The sequence below is a fragment of the Bos indicus x Bos taurus genome, chromosome 24 (genome assembly GCF_003369695.1).
Source record: "Bos indicus x Bos taurus breed Angus x Brahman F1 hybrid chromosome 24, Bos_hybrid_MaternalHap_v2.0, whole genome shotgun sequence".
Taxonomy (NCBI): domain Eukaryota; kingdom Metazoa; phylum Chordata; class Mammalia; order Artiodactyla; family Bovidae; genus Bos; species Bos indicus x Bos taurus.
Genome location: NC_040099.1, coordinates 60,033,616 through 60,055,299, shown reverse-complemented (window position 1 = coordinate 60,055,299; position 21,684 = coordinate 60,033,616). Strand labels below are relative to the sequence as shown.

The 21,684-nt window shown below is 45.7% G+C and overlaps 1 protein-coding gene across 2 annotated transcripts in view; it reads right to left on the bottom strand.

Annotated features, from left to right (window-relative positions):
* Positions 1-20,941, bottom strand: part of CDH20 (cadherin 20) — a 214,458-nt gene extending 193,517 nt beyond the window's left edge. The window contains exon 1 of one of the 2 annotated variants that reach the window (XM_027525635.1): positions 20,809-20,941. The gene's annotated coding sequence lies outside the window, so the exon portion shown is untranslated. The remainder of the gene's footprint in view (positions 1-20,808) is intronic. The other variant, XM_027525633.1, reaches the window with a different exon arrangement.
* Between the last annotated feature and the right edge of the window lie 743 nt (positions 20,942-21,684).

Genomic DNA, 21,684 nt, shown 5'->3' with positions numbered 1-21,684 from the left:
CCCCAGGGACCACAGTTCCTGATACAGATAATCAAGAATTCCTTTTATGCTCCTCTCAACACTGCTACAGCTCGGACTGAAATTAGCATCTTTTACAATGAAATACCAGTTGCTGTCACAAACAGACTTGACAGCTGGAGAGAGAGGCCTGTTTATTCCAGTTATTCTTCGCGTCTTCGGTTCATTGTGGTTTATTAAGATGGGTACTGTAAGTTCCTGAATGAGGAGACGCTGATTTTTTGCACAGTGATTATCATTTGAATAAAAGCATTGAGAAGCTGTTGTCAGATGGGACTGGGGGGATGTGATAAAGGTCAAAGATAGAAAACATCACCCTAATAAGCATCTGATTGAAACTATAACCACTTAATTTTCTCAAAATATGTCTTTTTCAGATGACTTTTTCTCACTCTCATGGTTTGAAACATTCAAACCATTTTGAGAGAAACTTGGTAACTACATTGAACACAAACCATGTTACAGGAACTACGCTAGAAGCTTCTGCTTGCTATCTCATGACACAGGTGGTCATTGCCTCAATCTAGTGACGTAGGTAATAGGGATGTAAAGAAGGTCGTTGAGTTACTTGGCCAAAGCCACACAACTTGTGCGCAGATTCAGGCATTCCAGAACTGCTGCGTTTTCAGACTACCCCATACCACCTAAAAAATCATTAAAAAAAATTCAATTTGCAGTTTCTTTTAAAAAGTATTTTATCTGGAGCATAGTTAACAATATTGTGTTAGTTTCAGGTGACAACAAAGTCATTCAATTATACGTGTGCATGTAGCTGTTACTCTGGAAGTTCTTTCCCCACTTAGGCTATTACAGAATGTTGAGTAGTGTTCCCTGCGCTATACAGCAGGTCCTTGGTGGTAATTATTTTAAATATAGAAATGTGTACATGTCGATCCTAAAACTCTGACCCACAGCCCCAGCCCTTCCCCTGTGGTAACCGTAAGTTCATTCTTTTAAGCCTGTGAGTCTCTTTATGCTGTGTAAATAAGTTCATTTGTATCATTTTTTAGATTCTGCATGTAAGCAGTATCATATAAAATTTGTCTTTTCTGCCGGACCTACTTCACTAGGTGTGCTAGTCTCCAGGGCCTTCTGTGCCGCGGCAACAGCGGTATTTCACTTGTCGTTTCAGTGGCCGGGTGACACTCCACCATGTGTGTGCACCTCCTCTGCCCGCGCGCCTGTCGGATGCGCAGGCGGCTCCCACGTCCCGGCTGCTGTGAGCACGGGGAGCAGGCCCCCTTCTGAACCACGCTTTTCACGGATACACGCCCGGGAGTGGGGTTGCTAGGTCGCATGGTAGCTCTGTTTGTAGCTCCTTAAGGAACCTCCATGCTGTCCTCCACAGCGGCTGCACCAATTACATTCCCACCAACCGTGGAGGAGGGTATCCTTTTCTCCACACCCTCTCCAGAATTTACTGTTTGTAGATTTTTTAAATGATGGCCATTCTAACTGGTATGAAGTGATATCTCATTGTAGGTTTTGAGGTGATATCTCAGTTAGCAACATTGAATATCTTTTTATGTGTCTCTTGGCCATCTGTATGTCTTTGGAGAAATGTCTATTTAGGTCTTCTGCCCATTTTTTGATTGGGTTGTTTGTTTTCTTGGGATTGAGCTTCATGAACTGTTTGTGAATTTTGGAGATCAATCCCTTGTCAGCTGCATCATTTGCAAATATTTTCTTCCCTCCTGTGGGTTGCTTTTTTGTTTATAGTTTTCTTTGCTGTGCAAAAGCTTTTAAGTTTAATTAGGTCCCATTTGTTGATTTTTGTTTTTATTTCCGTTACTCTAGGAGATGGCTCAGAACAAATATTGCTGTGATTTATGTCAAAGAGTGTCCTGCTTTTGTTTTCCTCTGTTTTATATTATCCAGTCTTACACTTAGATCTTTGTCCATTTTGATTTTATCTTTGTGTATGATGTCAAAGAATGTTCTCATTTCATTTTTCTTACTTGTAACTGTCCAGTTTTCCCAGCACCATTTATCTTTGAATTATGAAAGTATGATAACACATTTACAGGAGACTTGGAAAATACAGAACAAAGTTACATATAGTTCTGCTGTATATTACAGTTATTTTTTTAAATAGATAAATTAAAATTTTTAATTGCTGTTTCAATAGCAAACTGTCAAAAATTAATAGAATGACTAGACAGAAAAGTAGAAGGGTATAGCAGGCCTGAAAAGCACTGTCAGCCAATTCAATGTAATTAAGGTTTATACAATTTTCACACAACAGCAGGATAAAAGTACTATTCAGGCTCCCATAGACTGTACACCAGGAGACACGGCAGCGTATCCGGGGACGTACGACAAGGCCAGCGCCGTTTCCTGAGGAGGCCGCCTCCCCTCTGGTGTGCAGCCTCGCCTCCTCTGTCACAGGTCACTGGTCACAGGTGCATGGGCTCACGTCTAGGTTTCCATCCTCCTCCACTGATCTCCGTTACTGTTTCTGTGCCAGCACCGTACTGTTATGATGACTGCAGCCTTGGAGTCAAGTATTAAGTCAGGGAGCCTGCTTCCTCCAGCCCCGATTCTCTTTCTCAAGATTGTTATGGCTACTTGGGGTCTTTTGTGTCTCCATTCAAATTTTAAGATTTTTGTTGTTGTTGTTCTAGTTCTGTGAAAAATGCCATTGGTAATTTCACCAGAATTGCATTAAACCTGTAGATTGCCTCAGGCAGTATAGTCATTTTGACCATAATGCTCCTTCAAAACCAGAGAAAAGGGACTTCCCTGGCAGTCCAGTGGTTAGGACTCAGTTCAGTTCAGTCGCTCAGTCCTGTCCGACTCTTTGTGACCCCACGAACTGCAGCACACCAGGCCTCCCTGTCCATCACCAGCTACTGGAGCTTACTCAGACTCATGTCCATTGAGTCAGTGATGCCATCCAACCTTCTCATCCTCTGTCGTCCCCTTCTCCTCCTGCCCTCAATCTTGCCCAGCATTAGGGTCTTTTCAAATGAGGCAGTTCTTCGCATCAGGTGGCCAAAGTATTGGAGTTTCAGCTTCAACATCAGTCCTTCCAGTGAACACCCAGGACTGATCTCCTTTAGGATGGACTGGTTGGATCTCCTTGCAGTCCAAGGGACTCTCAAGAGTCTTCTCCAACACCACGGTTCAAAAGCATCAATTCTTTGATGCTTAGCTTTCTTTATAGTCCAACTCTCACATTCATACACGACTACTGGAAAAACCATAGCTTTGACTAGATGGACTTTTGTTGGCAAAGTATTGTCTCTGCTTTTGAATACGCTGTCTAGGTTGATCATAACTTTCCTGCCAAGGAGTAAGCGTCTTTTAATTTCATGGCTGCAGTCACCATCTGCAGTGATTTTGGAGCCCCAAAAAATAAAGTCTGACACTGTTTCCACTGTTTCCCCATCTATTTCCCATGAAGTGATGGGACCAGATGCCATGATCTTCGTTTTCTGAATGTTGAGTTTTAAGCCAACTTTTTCACTCTCCACTTTCATTTTCATCAAGAGGCTCTTTAGTTTTTCTTTGCCTTCTGCCATAAGGGTGGTGTCATCTGCATATCTGAGGTTATTGATATTTCTCCTGGCAATCTTGATTCTAGCTTGTGCTTCATCCAGCCCAGCGTTTCTCATGATGTACTCTGCATATAAGTTAAATAAGCAGGGTGACAACATACAGCTTTGACGTACTCCTTTCCCGATTTGGAACCAGTCTGTTGTTCCATGTCCAGTTCTAACTGTTACTTTTTGACCTGCATACAGATTTCTCAGGAGGCAGGTGGTTAGGACTACGTGCTTCCAGTTCAGGATGTGTGGGCTCTATCCCTGGTCAGGGAACTAAGATCCTACGTATTGTGTCGTGTAGCGACAAAAGAAAAAGAAAAATATACTACAAACAAAGAAGATTAAAGGTCAATATCACCAGTGAACATGGACACAAAAATTTTCAACAAAATACTAGCAAACCAAATCCAGCAGTGTATCCTATACCATGGTCAAGTAGGATTTATCCAAGGGATACAAGAATTTTTCAATATTGGCAAATCAATCAGTGTGATACACCATATCAACAAACTGAAAAATAGAAACCATATGATTATTTCAATAGATACAGAAAAGGCTTTTGACAAAATTCAACACCATCTATGACAAAAAGACTCTCCAGAAAGTGGGCACAGAGGAAACCTACCTCAACATAAACAAGGCCATATAAGACAAACCTATAGGTGACATCATGCTCAATGTGAAAAGCTGAAAGCATTTCCTCTGAGATCAGGAACAGGACGAAGAATGTCCACTGTCACCACTTTGGTTCAACATAGTTTTGGAAGTCCTAGCCATGGCAGAGGAGAAGAAAAGGAAATAAAAGGAATCCAAATTGGAAAATAAATAAAACTGTCATTGTTTGCAGATGACATGATACCATACACAGAAAATCCTGTGTATAGTAGAGAGAGAGAGAGAGGGGACTCTACATTTCCCTACCTTCTTCTGATAATATTTGCAGTTAGCATTTAATGTTGTTTCCTATGTTATTAGGGAAGGTGCAAATACTTTATATATATAATTGAATATTATTGCTTTGAGATTGGCATTATTACTCCCAGTTTTCAAATGAGTGAACTTGCTCAGAGAGATGAAATAACTTGTCCAGGAATTTAAGAAATGTGCCCACAGGGAGGGTCAGGAACAGTGAGATTCCAACGTCTACTGGCTACTCTCCCAGCTGATGCTGCGGAGCTTACCGTGCGGTGGGCAGAGGGACACTCACGTCCAGAGTGTGGGCCGTGCTCTGCTCTGTGGTTCTCAGCATACGATCCTGGAACCAGCAGTGTCAGTTGTTCCAAAATTGTGACTCCTGAGACAGTGCACTTAACAATCACATAGCACTGTTAGGTTCTGTCTTCTGCGATTCACCAAGGAGTTGGCATTTCAAGTTGCAGCTAATGCAGAATTATTGACAATCATTTCCTGCTCTCCCACCCTTATAACCCATTTCCCATGCCACTGAAGAATTGATGCTTTTAAACTGTGGTGTTGGAGAAGATTCTTGGGAGTCACTTGGACAGCAAGGAGATCAAACCAGTCAATCCTAAAGGAAATCAATCCTGAATATTCATTGGAAGGACTGATGCTGAAGCTGAAGCTCCAATACTTTGGCCACCTGATGCAAGCAGCTGACTCATTTGAAAAGATCCTGGTGCTGGGAAAGATTGAGGGCAGGAGGAGAAGGGGACGACAGAGGATGAGATGGTTTGATGGCATCTCTAACTCAATGGACATGAATTTGAGCAAACTCCGGGAGAGAGTCAAGGACAGAGGAGCCGGGCATGCTGCAGCTCATGGGATTGCAAAGAGTCGGACATGAATGAGTGACTGAACAAGTGCCACTGAATCAAGGAGCTCAGCCAAGCACCAAAGAAAGGGTTGTGAGCTATGTCAGAGACTGACCAGAGGCTAATGAGTCCCATTTCCTCTTACTAGACTCAAAAAGAGTGCATTTCCCAGTCTCTCTTGCTGTTAGCTTTGGATCATGGGGCAGAGTTCCGGCCAAAAAGGGCAGCTGAAAGTGGCCTCACCATTTTCATTACTCACTATAAAACATTCTGAAAGTACCCCTCCTCCCCCACCACTTTCTGTCTTTGCTTCTCTACTGACTGTGCAAAAATTTCTCTTCCCTAGGTAAGGTGGGGCCACAAGCTGGAAGCAGCCTTACTTTCTGAATCACTGCTTGGAGAAAAAGCACTCAGAAGGTCCACCTGACTTGAAATTGAACTGTGATGTGAGGAATAAATAGACAATCACCGTGTTAAACCACTGACATCTGGTATTTTTGTTACAGCAGCTAGCAGATATACCCTGAATACTGCTTACAGCAACGCCTTGAGCCCTCACAGTGCACCTTTCTTTTCCCAAAGCACAGCAAGCTTCAGCCATTCGCTTGTCATCTCCACAGCTACCTTGACATGTCAACTTGAGACCCCGGGACTCCAGGTCTATAACCCAGGGGACTATTGAAGGGAGTACAGTCTTGATAGAAAGTGGAGTGCTCTGCTACGAAGATAATGGAGGCATGGAGAACACCAACACCATGGAGAACAATTTTAAGCTAGAAATTTAGACAACAATGACAAGGGATGGAACATAAAGCAGTAGAATGGAGAGAAAAGCCTAGATTCTTTAGATACTTTGTGAGACTTGACAGCAGTAGACATTACTAAGTAACTTAAAATTCGAAGGCCAGGCAATCAGTGCAGAGACACGTGGGCTGGGGCGGTGGGAGGTTGGGGAGGGGTGGAGGAGCACCGCACGGCTCCTGCACTGGCAGGAACACTGGCACGGGGTCCTGGAACTGGTCTCAGGTCAGTCAGCTGCTGTGGGACCACTGGGAAAGCCGCTTAAACTGAGTTCAAACAACATTCAGGGATTTCTTAATGCTTGAGTCAACCTAAATGGGACAAAACATGAACAAGCTTCATAAGTTAAAACGCTGCTTTTATGGATAGAACGTGTATGTCTGCCTCAAATTCATACCTTGAAACCCTAACTGCCCAGTGTGGCTATATTTGGAATAAAGAAGTAATTAGGTTACATGAAATCGTAAGGATGGGGCCCCAATCCCACAGGATTAGTGTCCTTATAAGAAGAGACTTAGATCTCTCCTCTCCTCTTCTCTCCTCTCCTCCCCTCCCCACCTCTCCTTCTCTCTCTCTGTCCTTCCATACATGCACAAAGAGAATTCCAAGGAGGCAAGCCCTCGTTAGACTCCAACTCTGCTGAGCTGGGACTTCCATTTTGCCACGCAGCCTGTGCTATTTGATATGGCAGCCCGAGCTCTCTCATACATGATCTTGGCCTTATTCTCTAGGAATCCGTTTAAATAATCAGCTCCAGTTTGTTTGTGAAGATATAAACCAAAGTACAGCGTCACAAGCTACAACGTGAGAGTGATGAAAACATCCAATTTTGATATTTTCTTTTATCACACACATATGGCTATTTTGGAGTTTAGCACTTTGGTCTTATTTGGGATGTGGCTGCATTTGGTTTTTAGTCTTGGTTTGGAGAGTGATGGCTTGAATGAACAGATTCTAATTCTTGATACAGAACCTGTAGGTACTGAATCTGTAGATAACCATGTAAAACTAATTGTCACTGTACTGTATAGGAGTGAGTCTCTAAAAGCGCATGCTAACAACCATGAAAAGGGCATACTTCTTTACATGGCAAAAATAGAATGGAGTTATTATAGAATCTGTAGGAAACGCTCATTAAGAACTCAAATTTCTTCTAAATTAGCCTGTTTCCTGGATGTCTCAGATTCAAGCATCTCATCCTGGGAAGACATATTCAGAGAATGACTGTGCTTTAGGTTTAACTTGTAAACGAGTATTTCAAACTGCTAATGGTTAATAAATTTCTCCAGCTTTCCTCTGAAAGTGCCTATCTCCAGGACTTAAATCCACCTGCTTATTTTGGATTCGGGTTGGGTTTGCTAGGAGGAGGCAGATGGTGGAAGTCAAACAGAAGATTTTTTAGCTGGTAGGGCACAGAGAACAGATTTGCCAAAATGCCCTCTGGTGCCTGGAATTTAGGAATGGAGACCACGGCTAGCTGTTGGGTAATTCCGACGCTTCTCACAGCCACTCCTAAAGAGCACACGTTTCAGCCTCTGCAGTCTTCAGCCTTCAAGGCACAGCCCCCATGCAGTTTAAAGAGAAAATTCACTTGCACCAGCACATCATAAAGCTATACCTAGATTCCAAGGTGTAAACATAAATGTAATTATTCATATGCATTTTTTAAAGGCTGGGAAATTTCCTTTCTCCATGCAATTCCGCTTTACAGCTCCTTTCCATGCCTTTCGTGAGTTCCCTTCCTCTAGTGCTGATTGTTCTCTTGTGCCTCTCACCATCGACCTTTGCAGCTCCTCGTTTCCTGGGACGGCAATGACCATCTGGGGTTCCCATCTTTCTGTGCCCGTGCCAGCCAATGAGCTGAGGGGCGTGTGGACTTAGAACATTCACAGCATCGAGCTGGCACAACAGAGTGTTTCAAGGTAGGAAAGAACCAAAAAAAAACGCTTTAGGGCTATCATAAAGCAGCCAGCATTGGTACTGATGAGCCACCACCATTTGGAGCAGGGAACCCTGTGCTGCAGCAAAGGAAAACACACCGTTTCTGTCCTTTGAAGGAGCTATGACTCATTTGAAGGAGGGAAAATATTCACCTGAGACAGCCACCATTGTTGGCAAAAACAGCGTCAAATATACTGCAGAAATGAAATTTAGCATAGGGGACAATGACAGAGGCTTGCGGTGAGGCAGAAAATCTATGGCAAACTGTGGTCTCATTCAGGAAGATAAGTTTTGAGTCATCTTCTCAGAAAAGGATCAGACATAGGTCCAAAGAATTGTGGTTTCTTCAAGAAGAGAGGATGATGAGCAAGGCTGTGGCAGAAACAGTTCCTAAGAGTGGAAGAGGAAGGAAAGTGACTTTTTTGGCTTGGAAAGCCTGGACTTTCATTTGAACACATTTGCTGAGACCTAAAATGTTCCAGTGGACGAAAGAAAGAATATGAAATCAGTTGTAGCCAAGAGAAGGGTTGTTGGCAGATGGTGCCGAAAACATGAATTAGCACATGTGAAATTAACTCACAGAGACAAAACTCTCTTTACCAAGGAGGGTAACTTACTGCTATAGTCATCAACTAATGAAACTATGCCCTGGAGGGAGGATAAATACTGATAATTGGCTAAAAAAGGAAAACACCATGAATTTGAAGGAAACATTAGCAACATGTCCATCTCAAAGAGGCTTCCCTGGTAGCTCAGTGGTGAAGAGTCTGTCAGTGCAGGAGACTTGGTTCAGTCTCTGGGTGGGGAAGGTCCCCTGGAGAAGGAAATGGCACCCCACGCTGGTGTTCTCACCTGGAGAATCCCATGGACAGAGGAGCCTGGTGGGCTCCAATCCAGGGGATCGCAAAGAGTCGGGCACAACTTAGGGTCAAACAACAACATCAAGCATCTCAAAAGGAAGAAAAAACACAGCCTGTGTTATTTCTCCAAGTCTCTAAAAAGCTCCGCAGGGAGTTTTCCCTCCTAAATGGTGTTGAGAAAACTCCAGATTATCCTGGAGGGAGGCTGTGTGAAGAGAGGGTAGAGAAAAGAGAAGGCATAAAGCGGTTGCTCCAAGGAAGAGCATTATTTCAAGTTTATTGACAGCATCTCATCTCCTTAATTATAGCTTTGTTGACAGCTATTCACTTTGCATGCACGGGATCCTTTCGAAACAATTTGTATTCCAGCTTGCCTTGGAACCAGAGAAATATTTGAGAGAGTCAGTGTTTTGGTTTCTGTGTTTTTCCTAGCGGTAAACAGCCTGGGGTCTGTCAGCCCTGGGTGGTGTCACTGGGGCAGACTCTTCCTGGGTGAACACTCTCAGCACTTCCTCCGATTTCTTGCCCTCATGACTCCTTGAAGGGACTAGGAAGCCAGAGCAGGAATATAGCCAGTGAACCATCCAGTTATCTGGTGTCCTCAGCAGAAAGTAAGGCCAGCCCTGGTCTGTTGAGTGCAGCCCACAAGCTCCCCAGGACAAGTAGAGGGGAGCTGAGCTAAGAAAGGAGGGGGAACACCAGAAGTATCTAGGGGCTTCCCTGGGGGCCCACTGGTTAAGAACCTGCCTTGCAACACAGGGAACAGGGGTTCGATCCCTGGTCAGGGAACTGAGGTCCCACAGGTCTCAGAGCACCTCAGCCCGCGTGCCCCAACTGCTGAAGCCCTGGGACCACAACCAGAGAGTCCGCACCCACAGCAGAAGAGGCCGCCTCACGCAGCAGATCCCGCGTGCCACAAGTCCCGACGCAGCTAACTAACTAGTATTAAACAGGAGAGCAGTGTCTACGCTTGGGCATCTAGACATCACTTAGGAGAGTCCCTTCGTTTTAAACACTGAGTTGCTAGATCCCCAGGCTTACCAATACTCAAGTCAAAGGCCAAGAGCTCTTCCCCAGTCAACCATAAGTGATTTGGAATCATTTACAATTTCACGTAATCCTGACCTTCTGTTCTCTCAATTAGTGTAGCTAATGATCATTGAATTATACTCTGCAATTAACCTCATATGTGCCTAGATTTCCTCTCATGCCAAGCCTCAGAGAGGAATGTACATGTCCAACTTGCATTTTATTTTAGCATTTTTGTGTTTCTTAAAAAACTCTACTTACATTCATAAATAAGGAATACTTGTCAGAAGCTATGCTTTTCAATTTTTTTAAAAAACAATTTTTCTGGGCTCCTTCCATAAATTGTTTATTGTTCAATATGGCTGTGACTTTTCAATGCAGTTGCTTATTTTTGATGTCTTCAATTTGGCTTAAGTATTTCTTTTACCCAGCACCAAATGTATGAAGGTTTTCCTTTTATCTGAAAGATGCAAGAGCTATCTTTGGTATCTCCTGTAGAACATTAGTAGAGGTGAGGTTGGGATGGGAAAGAGAAGGCAACATCTCTAACTTGAAGGCTGCATATTATAATGAAACACACTCCTAGTGGACATCTCCTCTCTAGTCTGTGACACTGTAAGGCCGTGCCTTAGTGGTCACTGGTTTTCTGTACAGTGGTCCTCTGTACATTATTTAATCCTAACCCAGCTATTCATATCCCTTAGCTGGTGACTTCTAAAGGTACAGGACTTAAGGCCATCTACACTTCTCAGAACTGTGAATGAGGGTAGAGATCGAAGCCATATGGCTTTTGACATACTTTGACCCAAGAAGCCTGAAGTCCAGGGTCAGGTTCTGGTAGCAGCATTTGCTTGGTACATTCTTCAGTGCTTGTAGGATGCCTCTTTCCCAGTTCATTCCTAACTTGTTCTGTCCAAATCCCCTGAATAACCTATCCAATCCTACGTTGTGAGCGGCTCACACGTGATGGGAAGCACAGTTTCATGGTTCCATACTGCTTCAGGTTGTAGAGATGCTTCCAATGACTTGTGGTCATTGAGGAGATGCCTTGCTTCTTGATTGACAATACTTCCCACCATGAAGGATATTGAGAACACTCTTTGTATCAGTGTCCCCCTATGGAATCATGTAAAAACCCAGGGGTGGGTACTTGTGAATAAAACACCAGTGTGATAATCTCCACTCCACTTCACAAAGTCATACAAAGGTTCCATAAGCCACAATTTGATAAGGGAGAATGAAACCCTGGTGAGAATACGTTATGTAAGAGACTCAGCAAGGCTGAATTTTAGACATGCGCCTTGGTGGGCTGTGAGCACACTGCACAAAGACTATTTCATTATCAGCAGACGACGTCCGACGTCCTATTCTGGACGGCAGAAACTGCAGGGTCCAGGGGAGCTTCCTTCCTTTTGACGAAACGGCTGCGCAAAGACATTCTTAGGCGGTTCTTCTTCGTGCCCACCTTTCCAGACAACAGTCAGCTACAGACTTAAAACACTGTTTAGCATCTGCTTTCTAAACTTAGTGCTTAGACCCTAAAAACCCTGTTTTCCCTATTTACTTAAAGTTGATTCAGAGCAATTTACGCTCTTTGAAGGAAGCAACATCATAGATAATAGAAAAAACCAAATAATTTTAAAAATGATGTATTTTAGTTCTCGAAAGGTGTTTTAGGTATTTGCATTTAAATAACCACATGTCTTATACACTAGAAAAAATCATTTCAAACTTAATAGTGTACTCCCATATGCTGAAAGGGTGAGGAGCAGGACAGATTTTGTAACTTGGGACGGACTCAGGCTCAGAGTAGTATGGCTGGGGCTCCTAGCTGTGTGAGGCTGGGGGGTTACGCCCCTTCTCTGTGGTTCGGTTTCCTCAGTTACAACGTGGTGACGATGCCAGTTCCTGCTTCACGAAGCTCAAGTCAGAAAGCAATGGCATAATGCTGGTGATACGCTTTCCAGAAGGCTTGGCACACAGGAAGTGATTCTTATTCTGTGTGGCACGTGGTAAAGTTCTCCTGCTTATTCTATTCCATTTACTACAATGACTCTGAATATGTGAATTAGAGAAAATTCAGTGTGCATGCGTGCTAAGTCGCTTCAGCCGTGTCCACTCTGTGTGACCCCGTGGCCTGTAGCCCAGCAGGCTCCTCTGTCCATGGGGTTCTCCAGGCAAGAATAGTGGAGTGGGCTGCCATGGCCTCCTCCAGGGGACCTTCCCAACCCAAGTAGAGACCAGGGATGTTGCTAAATGTCCTAAAATGCACCAGACAGCTCCTTTTCACTCCTCTAATAAAGAATTACTTTTGACCTGTGGTGTTGAAGAAGACTCTTGAGAATCCATTGCAAGGAGATCCAACCAGTCCATCCTAAAGGAGATCAGTCCTGGGTGTTCATTGGAAGGACTGACGCTGAAGCTGAAACTCCAATACTGATGCGAAGAACTGACTCGTTGGAAAAGACCCTCATGCTGGGAAAGATTGAGGGCCGGAGGAGAAGGGGATGACAGAGGATGAGATGTCTGGATGGCATCACTGACTTGATGGACGTGAATTTGAGCAAGTTCTTCGACACAGTGAAAGACAGGGAAGGTTGGCGTGCTGCAGTCCATGGCGTGCTTTGTCTGACTCTCACAGACAGTCAGATACGACTGAGCGGCTGAACGACAAATAAAGAGTTAAGAATTATCTGGCTCAACATGTCCTTAGTACCAAGGATAAGAAACCCTGCTGTAGGGAAGACAGTGTAACTGCATGATTAGAACCCCAAACTTGGGAGCCGGAGACACCTGGGTTTGAAATCTGCCTAGGAGACCACATAATCCTGAGCCTCAGATTCTGCATCTGTAAAAGGAAGATGGGAGCTATAGTGGCTTCACAAAGGGATGAATGGGGTCATGCATCTGAAGCCCTCAGCACAGTGTCTGGCACAGGGGCGAGGACTGACTCACGGTGGCTGTTTCCATGGCCCTTCCTGCGTCCTCTCTCAGTGCTGTGCGTTGTAATTGGCCACGCGCACCATGCGAAGGGGAAGTCGCCCAGTCGTGTCCAAGTCTCTGCGGCCCCGTGGGCTGTAGCCCGCCAGGCTCCTCTGTCCATGGGATTTTCCGGGCAAGAAGACTGGAGTGGGCTGCCATTCCCTTCTCCAGAGGATCTTCCGGACCCAGTGGTTGAACCCCAGGTCTCCTGCACTGCAGGCAGATTCTTTACCGTCTGAGCTACAAACTCAGCACAGTGTCTGGCACAGGGTCAAGGACTAAATCATGGTGGCTGTCGTCACGGCCCTGTCTACGTTGTCTCTGAGTGCATTTTAATTGACACAGGTGCACTGCACAGATGTATCTAAAGAAATGGACAGCACTTCTATATCATGAAGAAATCTGTTGTTTTTCTGTATTTAAAGAAAGAAGCCTCAGCAATTTGACCTCAAGTACTCACCAGCCCCATGAATCAGATGATCACCTCTGTGCTTAGCTGCCTGAAGTATTCCACTGAGGTGCTGAACTGCCAAATGGATTAATTTTTTAATGACTACTCAAGGATTTTATTTCCAAATACGAGTATGCCTTATATTTTTGGACTGAATAAATGTTCCCAATATTATTGAGAGGAGAACACAGGCTATGGATAAAGGTAGATGCCATTATAATACTTCAAAACCATAAGATTAATGAAGAAGTACTTTGACTGCTAGATACCATTTGCTTAAAATACAATTTGTAGTGAGATTGTGCTCAGTCTCTCAGTCGTGTCTGACTGTTTTCAACCCCATGGACTGTAGCCCACCAGGCTCCTCTGCCCATGGAATTTTCTAGACAAGAATACTGGGGCAAGTTGTTCTTTCCTACTCCAGGGGTTGCAGGGATTGACCCTGTGTTTCTTGTATCTCCTGCATTCTTTATCACGGCACCACCTGGCAAGCCAAGCAGTGAGATTAATGATAGCACAAATCTTATTTCGTATTTATTTATCAGATGAACATCCTCGGGGGTTCTTGCCAGTTTGTGCAAAAAGTATGGCACAGATTTAGAATCTTATTCAATATCCAAAAAAAGCTTACAAGACACATGCTCTCCAGCGTGGCTTCTTCTCTCAATGGTGTAATGATGATGCCTTTGCAATTCATACTTCCGACGAGGCCTTGGATGTAAGGGATCAAGGAATTTGAAAACGAGATATTGAAACCTGCCTTGTTTCTTAACAATACAAGCAAAATGAAGGAAACCTTTGGGTCTGTGTAAGGGTGGGCACAGAAATGGCTGGCATGTTCAGCTGGCTCCCCCCGCGCCCGCCGCCCCCGTCAAAGTTAAAAGGTACTAAGTACGTGATACTGTGCATTCTACATGTCTACTCGAAACACTTGCATGGAAAAGGATCTTAGATGCAAAAACAGTGCTGAGAATCTTTCAAATTAAAAAAAACACATATTTGGTTTCCTTCAGAGATTACATCTAAATGAAACTCCTTCAGCCATTTTCTAATTAAATGTGCTAAATAAAATTACTTCTTGTTGGTTTTTACAAACAGATTATGTTAAGTTCATTGATTATTCATAATATGTGCACATTAACCCCACATTAGGAATTGATAAGGGTTCAAAGTCACTAGCTTTATAAAATGAAAAAAAGGAATAATGAATATGATATGAAATGCACATTATTCCATCGGAGAAAAATAGTATGTTACAATATCTTTAACCACAAATTTTTATAAATACATCTAAAATACTTATGTTCAGCTGTACTCTTAAAGTGTGCATCAACAATTTCTATCAGCTACTATCTAATAAACTCTGTTCTGATTTACTGGTGAAAAGTGGAAACCAAGGCTTGGTTCCATCCGAAGACATCAGCTAGAGAACAAATAAGCCGCACTGCCCATCTCCCCATCCTGTTTTGACCACAACTTTAGCACCGGTCTTGGTAAACGGCTGCCTCTGGGAACAAGAGGTAATTGAATCTTCTTGCTAATTCTAGCCTGGTTTTCTCTTGACTATTAGCTCCCAATTATGTCACCGCATTACCCTATGTACTGTTCTCCAGGAAAACTCTGAGACCACCTTGTTCATTGAACGAAGGTCAGACCTCAAAGAAAAACAAACAAAAAGCAGCGTGATGATACACGTACAGACATTTCAGCTCCTCGCGGCCCCTGTTTTTCATTCTGTGGACAGTCAACAGAGCTCATCTCGTCATCGGCGGGGACAGGGCGGGTGGCGGGAGTGGGCTGCACAGAGGGGACCTCACTGCAGGCTTCGGCCCTCCCGTCTGGTGCTGAGTCCGGCTGCAGTTGCACGGTTGGGTCTGAACGTTGGGCTGTGTGTCAACCAAATGTCTGTGACAACCAAGGGGGCCACTGCCGTGGAATGAAGTTATTGTCTGAATTACCCTTTATTAGCTGCCACAGCAGCCTTTGAGTCATAATCGGTCAGTACGTCAGTACTTCAGAGACAGACTCTGTGTGAGGACTTGTGAGTAATGACCATTTGGTAAAGTGTCGTCTTCACCATGGAGCGACGGAGCACAGGCACGCGGCTTCATTATGGAGAGATGCTGAGCATTTAACAACTTGGGTATACGGAAACACACCTGACACTCAGGTAAAACTAAAGGAAAAGGAGAGCCTTTACATCTTTCCCTTTTATTATCTTTTTTAAACTTCCCTCGAACCCAGACTATTGTCTATAATTATGACTATTGGTCACAAGCATATCTCACCAGTTTAGAGGAAGAATTTGAAGTAACAAAGAACATTCAGGTTTTCGACTTATTATAAACTCATCTATCTTGGAAATTCCATTAATTCAATTTTATTTTCCTTATAAAAAAGAAATAAATACCTATCTATTGAGAATCTACTATGTATAAGATTCCAGTTAGGAGCATAGAACTATAAAGAAATATCTCTTCCATACAAGATACCTCTTTACTCTTAACATGATAATGGCATTTGTTGGAATACATTTTTAACTTTTGATTAGACTGTCAAACATTCTTATAAATAGCAAAAATACTTCCATTTCAGGCAGTGTTGTACAAGTCTTTGACATTTGTATTTTGCATGGCTGGCCCTTCCTGTTTTGGAAGGAGAAATGAGCTGTATTGCTATAACCTTACTTTGTTTATGTTTAAAAGATCCAACAGTTTATAGTGTCCTTTACTCCTTTATTGTAGTTATTCACTGATGTACTCCCATACCAAATGTTCACTCTTTTATGAGTCTTTAAACTTAAAAACATTACATATACCTTTAGGCAAATTGGACCATTTCTGCTTTGCATTGCACTTGAGTAATGCTTTGAGTTGAATATTCTTAGGGTTCTAAAATTAAGTTAATCCATATGTAATTAGGAATATTCTTAACTAGACAGTCCTGGTTAGCAGATTGGCAGATTACTCTGAAAAACTATTGAGCAAACCATGAATAGCAATTCAATGAGAAAAGGCTAAATTTCTCTTTAAAATGGGTTGTTTCTATAATTTAATGTGGAAATATGATTTTCTATTTTTACTTGCTGTAGACAGTGCGTTTTGTAAAGTAGAACTCTGCCTTCTGAAAGCTCAATGGTTTTGCACCCCTTTTGCTTTTTAACGCTTCAGTACGTGTTCTTCCTTTGCGGTCCTTTTTGATTCAGGACAGATAAAAGAAACTAAAGGTTAGGAAGGACAGTTCTGTACCTCTTAAACAAATGGAGACAGAATGAGTGTCTTGGAGAAACTAAGTATTTCTCCTTATGAGACTTTATGACCTTATGTGATTTATTATGCTTTCTTTATAGCAGAGTGTTTTTATTCCCAGAACATTGACACTTAAGAATGTTCCTTTTTAAAATTCAAATAATGAGAATTTGCTCCATGTTCTGTGTCAACACTGAGATTCAGGGAGGGTTTGAACTAACGAATACATGGTTCTTCCCTTCCTGCACCCCAGACACTAAGTACATAATGCTCTCCGTTCCTTTACTCATTTCTTCACTGCAGAAGTCATTTCAGAAGGGATTTATGACAGTGCCATCTTCTAGTAAATAACAATAAGTCACAGTGCACTGCCGATAAGAACTGTAGCTGCTCAGTCACTTAAAAATCACCTTTATTGCTTATGTTTGCTTTTTTTTCCTCCTAAATTAGTATGAAAATACCAAAGAGGCCATTTCTTCAATTAAATGTGAAAGATTAATCACTAGGCAATTTGGTTCACAACAGAAAATATAATTAAGTGTCACAAATGGAATATTTACTTCTTAAACCTTATATATCTGTGAAATATTTGTTGGAGAAGCACAAAAATGTGGTGCTATTTGTGTATATTCTGATTGGGCTGATACTAAGGTTTGGGCTGATACATAGCAAACCTATTAATACTGGAGTTACCTAATGCATTCATTCCTACTGTAGTTTCCCATGCTGACTTTAGAAGATGAGAAATTTTGTCCATAACCAGACTGGAACCTGGAAGGGGGGAAATGGCAGCAGAGGATCTCAGACTGCCAGGTTCTCGGGGTTCTGGGGAGATGAACATACTTTAAAAAGAGGACAACAAAGCTAATCAGGACTTTCCTAATACCCTCAGAGTAAAACAAGTAAAGAGAAAAGTGATGTGCTACTTTTCTATTTCTCCCTTGCTCTTATTTTCACTGCTCTGCACTACTGATTACACCACCACCAGATCAGAATGAACAATTAGCTGTCTAATTATTCTAGTCACACCAGCCCACAATGAAATCTTTATTCCGTGTTTACAGCAACCTTTGGCAGAGACTGTCTTGCTGTTTCTAAACTAAGAAGAACTGCCCTTTGGCTCCTCTCAGCATCAGCTGCCTTGGTTTCAGGCTTGGATGCCAATAATCAGACTTCTTTTTCTTCCAGAGTGGACACTCTTTTTTTAGGGTGAAAAGACCTATTCTCATCACCCCCCCATATATTCTGGCTGATTTATGTCCCAGCTACTGCAGCTCTTCCTTCCGTATCTCTTTACATTTTTCCTCTCTCCATAGAACACCATCAGGCCGAAGCCCATTTTAAGTCCAAAATTGTAAAAAAATGCTTAAGCAAACAGTGCTCACTACTATGAGGGAAAGAAAAACACGGCTCCTGGCTTCTGAGTAGAGGGAAGTCAAGGAAATCCCTCCTGCTTTCTAAACTGCTAATTTTCTAGCTCAAAAGGCATTCAAAAACTTCTCCACCAGGGAAAAACATACCCACTTTTCAGTGACTCTCTTCATTACTTCCAACTATTGCCTTGAATTTGCCAACAGCTGCACGTCTCTGAGCAGCTTAAGAACTTGGGAGATATTTACAAATATATAAGGGACTGACAGAGTCCATCTGAATCGCTTTGCAAAGGCAAGGGGAACGACTGCAGTGAGCAGGCAGGGAGAGGAGTTAACAGCAATCCCAAGAGCGGAGCAGGGCAGTGTCTCTACCAAAGGGAGGCGAGCAAGGCCCCTTGCTTAGCCCTCTTTGGAGCACTGAGTTCTGGTCCTGAATCTGCGAATAGACAACAGCCAGGACTGGGTCGACTGCCCTACACTGTTAAACTGTTTTTTCCAGAAGAACATTTCCCTGCTCTGCAAGGAGGATGGCATCTTTCTTCCTGTTCCAGTCTCCAAAGTCTATGTGATGGCTCCCCTAACAACCCTTCCACGCTCACTTTCTGCATTCCCATTGCCTTTCCTGGGAGAACTGGGCCATAAAATTTTACTGGGGAGAAAGGTAGAAGGGGGCGTTTCAGTAGTATCAACACTGATTAGACTCCCAGGCAACTCTCCCCAAATGAAAGATAATTTTTCTACAAGAGTGTCAAGAATGCTAAGTCATTTTTATGTCTGCACTTTCCTTTTCCATTTTAATTTTACACGGCCACGTGGCACACATGCTAAAAATGTCGCTCCGTAACCTGCAGTGTAGCAAACACCCCACAAAACGTGAAAACTGCGTATTTTATAGACTGTCTTTTCCCAGGACACTTGCAGCATTTTGGGGATACAAAATTAGATCATCTCACCGTGACCGTCCTATTAGAAAGGCTCGGCTACTCGTGCATTGACAAACAGGGAAAGTCGGAAGCACTGGCAAGGGAAGGTCATAGCAAAGTCAATGGCAACAGCCTAAATAGACTCTGAGAGCTTGGTTCCAATTTCTAATACTTCCCGTTTGCTCTCCATTTGTCTCTCTCTTTTCTCTGGCAGGAAGGGATGTGGCCAGCGAGGAGGCTTGACCTCATCTCCTGTTCTTGGCTTGACTCACACGCTGTTCTCCCACCCTCCTGCCCTGTCTTCTGCGTCATCAGCTGGCCAACTCTGCACTCGGGAGCAGCTCGGACCAGGGGCCAAGCCCTGGGGAGGCCACCGCAGGTGCCCTTGTGGTGCCTCTGGTGTTGGGAGCTGGAGCCTGCCGCGGCCAGGTGACGTGCCCAGTGGGATGGCGAGGGTCACAACAAGAGAAAAATATATTTCCAAATTGTAGGAATACACCAAAAGAGACAGCTGAGTCCAGTATGGGATAGAGATTGGCAATGCCTCCACCGTTCTGGAGCCAAAGGACGCTAGAGCAGACAGAAATATAACCCTCATCTAGAGCGCTGGAGCAAGCACGTTGTGAAGTTGGGACTTTTTGCTGTTTCTGGTGTTCTTACGTAGCTCCAGTTCCTTTGCGGGGCGGGGGCGGCGGGGGTGGTTGTCCCTGACACTCCCACAGATCCGAGGGATAATTTTCTTTGATGGGGAGGAGCATCAAGAGATTAAGGGGATCAAGGGACATTTGGGAGCGGGGAGGGGCAGACTGTTTCCAAGCGACTTATAACAATCGGAAGACAAAATCCTTTCTGGCATCCGTGCCAATAACAACAGCATTAATAGCAGTACTAATGATGGCATAGGAAACTCCGAACCTGCTAAGAGACCAACCCCCCAGTGGTCTCATGCCAGCCCTGTTACTCTCAGCCTGTCTTGGGAGGGGGGCGCAAAAAACAGCTCGGCGCTGCCTCCCGGCTGCCCTCTGGGTTCCATCCTCCAGCCCAACCCGAGGAGGATAGCCCGGCAGAGTTATGCTCCGTCGTAGGTCCAGCCTACAGTCTCTCTGTGTTGCTAAGGGCACGCTGGAACTCCGCGAGAGCGTTTCCTCTGCACATCGGCAACTTTCACCCCATCTGGTCCTCCGCCGCCCCACCCCCGGTCTCCATCCACCGCAACTAGAGGGAGCAAAGCCCAAACAACCCGCGCGCCATCCAGAGCGTCCCCGGGAGCATCCGGGCCCGGCGAGCTGGCGGTGTCCGGCAGGTGGCGGGGAAGCGAGTCGCCGCCACGGTCTCCTCCCACGGCCGGACTCGGGCGTGGGTGCCGCGCCAGGCGCGGACGGGGGCCGCGCCAGCCTCCCCGGAGCTCGGGTCTCGGGGCCCCGCCGGCGCGCATCTTCGAGCCGGGGACGCGGCCGGCCCTCTCCAGCCCGCGGCTGCCGGGGAGAGGCGCCGCCACTCGGGGGCAAGCGAGGGTGCAGCCAGGGTCGGCGCCCCCGAGGGTCGCGGGTCCCCACGGCCGGGCGCGCAGCCCCTGGCCCGCCCCACCGCCCTCCCGCTTGCAGAAAGCGGCTCCTCAGCGCGAAGGGAGGCGCCCTCGCGTCCCCTGCCCCCAAAGTCCGAGCAAGTGCAACTCCGACCCGCTGGCAGGCCGGCCGCGGTGGCGGGGAGTTGCGGGGAGAGCGCGGCGCGGGGCCGGAGCGCGCGCAGCGCCCGAAGGGGCTCCCGGGAGCGCGGACCCCGGCGCCCCGAGCAGCCCCGCACCCCGAGCCCGGGACAACGCGCGGCACCCCCACCCCCTCCCCCAGGAGCTCCCCGCTTACCTGGCACGGCCGGCGCCTCTCCGGGGCCGCTCGGTCCAGACTCCTCGGGCCGGCGTCCGGCTCACATGGTGGCCCCGTGCCCCGGGCGGCCGCTGTCCCGCTGGTCCCTTCGCCCCGGCTGGAGGCGCTGCCCCCGTCCCCCCACCCCCCGGCCCCCTCCGTCAGAAGTGGCACAGCGTCTCGCCCTTCGGCTCTTTGGCAAAGTCTCCGCGCGGGCGCCAGGAGTTGCGCTCGATGCCCGGCGCGCCCAGCCCGCCGAGGCCCCGCCCCGCCCGCCGCGGTGCCCGGCGCTGCGCCCGGCCGCGAGCAGAGGCCCCCGGCGCGGTCACCGGCCCCCGAGCGCGGCGCGCGGCCCGCGTCCCCTCCCTCGCGCCTTCCCCAGCCCGAGTGGCTGTCGCCTGCCTGTGCGGGTCCTCATTCCCCTGCTCATGAATATTCCGGCAGAGGCTAATGCAGTGCGAGCAAATTGAATGAGCCAATTGGTGCCAGGAATATGCGCTCCTGCCTTCTTGGGAGCCGTCTGGAACCCCACCAGAAGAAAGCAATTAGCGTCCGGTTGGCACCCTGTGGCTTAGACCAGTGAGGGGCAAGATGGGTTAATTCTTGAAACGCAGTTCAGAGCCGCATTTAAAGGCTTCTACTCCTCCACTGGCTGACAGAGTAAGGAAATGTTAGGAGGGAGAGGAAAGAAACCGGGTAAAACAGGCGCGGGGGGCGCTTCTGCCCCTGGACTCCCCCTGAACTTGAAGTCATTTACTCTGCCCACATTGTGAATTCTGGAAGAGGCAGTTGGTGAGAACAGCAGAAGACAGGCAGACAGGAGGGGAAAGGAGATGAGTCTCCAGCCTGGATTCAACGTTGACCTTGAGGATGCTG